Source organism: Podarcis melisellensis (assembly GCF_964234715.1).
Source record: "Podarcis melisellensis genome assembly, chromosome: 12".
Lineage (NCBI taxonomy): Eukaryota > Metazoa > Chordata > Lepidosauria > Squamata > Lacertidae > Podarcis > Podarcis melisellensis.
In genome coordinates, this window is record NC_138544.1 from 21,439,278 (window position 1) to 21,441,481 (window position 2,204).

The following is a 2,204-nucleotide window of genomic DNA, read 5'->3' on the forward strand; positions in this document are numbered from 1 at the left end:
ACACCTACTACATGTATTGCAAAACTCCAAGCAAAAGAAGATAGGCTTTGCAACATACCTAACTGAATTTAAGATTGCATAAATTGGCAAACTACTTTTAGACGTGTTGTGCAGCCCTAATTCCATGACTAATGCTTTGTGTTTATAAATGAGGAATTTATAACTTGATTGATTGTAGATATTTTTATTTGTTGTTGTTTAGTCGTTTAGTCATGTCCGACTCTTCGTGACCCCATAGACCAGAGCACGCCAGGCACTCCTGTCTTCCACTGCCTCCCGCAGTTTGGTCAAACTCATGCTGGTAGCTTCAAGAACACTGTCCAACCAACTCATCCTCTGTCATCCCCTTCTCCTTGTGCCCTCCATCTTTCCCAACATCAGGGTCTTTTCCAGGGAGTCTTCTCTTCTCATGAGGTGGCCAAATTATTGGAGCCTCAGCTTCGGGATCTGTCCTTCCAGTGAACACTCAGGGCTGATTTCCTTCAGAATGGATAGGTTTGATCTTTTTGCAGTCCATGGGACTCTCAAGAGTCTCCTCCACCATCCTTCAATCATCTCCAGGGTGGTTTACAAGAAAAAAGAATTAAAATGTAATTACCCCCCGAAACATAATAAACTAAATTAAAAAACTGTATCTTCTTTCTACCATAGGCGCATGAAACGTATTTAGTACCCTCTTTCTGCACTATCAAGTCCCAGGAAAGGTCAGAGCATATAGACAGACATGATGTTAATCCTGTGTATACATGGAAGTAAATCACACAGAACTCAGTAATACATTTGTGAACACATGAAGAGGATTACAGTGTACATTGTCAGGCTCAGCCCTGTGAAAAGTTCTAGACATCCCATATTTTAGAACAGAACGCATGCGAGCAAGGGGGGAAATGATCAAGCATACACAGTAAACCTTTCACACAAGGAGAGAATTAATGGACGGGGCTAAAATATTGTGGCCACGATTTCAGTGGATTTGGTCTAACATGAAAAAGTTAGAAAGAAACTGCTCGAAGGACTACTAAGCTGATATCACATAAATAAAACCATTATCTGAGTGGAAAAGGGCAAGAGAGATTACATGTTTCAATAGAGTTTGAACAAGAGAACAGGTTTAAAACAAACTAGGAAAAGTACTTTCTTGACTAGTGGAAATCTCCAACACAATGTCATAACAGCCATATTGTGTTTAGAAAAAGATTAGATAAATCCATGGAAGATTTAAATATCAAGTCATATTGTATAGCACTCACACAAATTATATGCTTTCTGTATTCCCCATCAGTAAAGACAAAAAAATACAGTTAATAGAATATTGGTACCATGTGGTATCAATGCATACTGATTCTAAACATTGTTGAATCTGATTATGGAGAGCATGCCCTTACTCTGACTTTTGTAAAGCTAACTTTCCTTTGCTTTTGGAAAGTCCCATCATCTTTTCATACTTGGAAGCAAAACACGTGTAAATAACTCTTGAAAGAAGATGGTTTTAGATTTCCCGGAGAGAAAAAAGAATTGTTCAATTCAGTGGAATTTCTATGGAAAATAATTTCCCTCCAAAATGCAGTCTTGCATCCAGTCTAATATCTTGAGTGCAAATTCTCTCTAAAAGCATCATTTCCCAGGAAAAGATATCTGAATTGTGCCTCACAAAATATACCCATAGTATCTCAGATAACAAATGAATTCTTGATTTTAAATGTTCAGCCAGCATGCTGGATTTCTGTAATGTTTAGTTCAAGTCACAATAATGAACATACAAAACTGGCTTCGGAGGAGATGAAGAAATGAGACAAACGTAGTCAACAAGTTACACAATTAAATACTTCCTGTAAGCAGTTAATATTGCCACAGTGACAGCCTTTCTATAACCGAGGTGAATGCACATGCATTAATTCAGACACATCAAGAAGACAGATGGAAGGAAAAGTTAACAAGCACAAGAGATAATGGCTTGAACAATGGACCAGAAACCGGGAAAGGTTGTGGGAGTAGGGAAACGGGAGCAACCAGCTTGACGTACAGTGACATTTTAAGCACTTTAATATGAATGGAAACAATACAGAGAAGAAACAAACAGGAAGAATCGGATGTCTTCGCACATAAAGAATGCTATGACCAAATTGGCACCACAGTTACTTGATGGGACAATGATGTCCATAAACTTTGGTACTTCGGGATAATATATTATTCTTATTTAATAT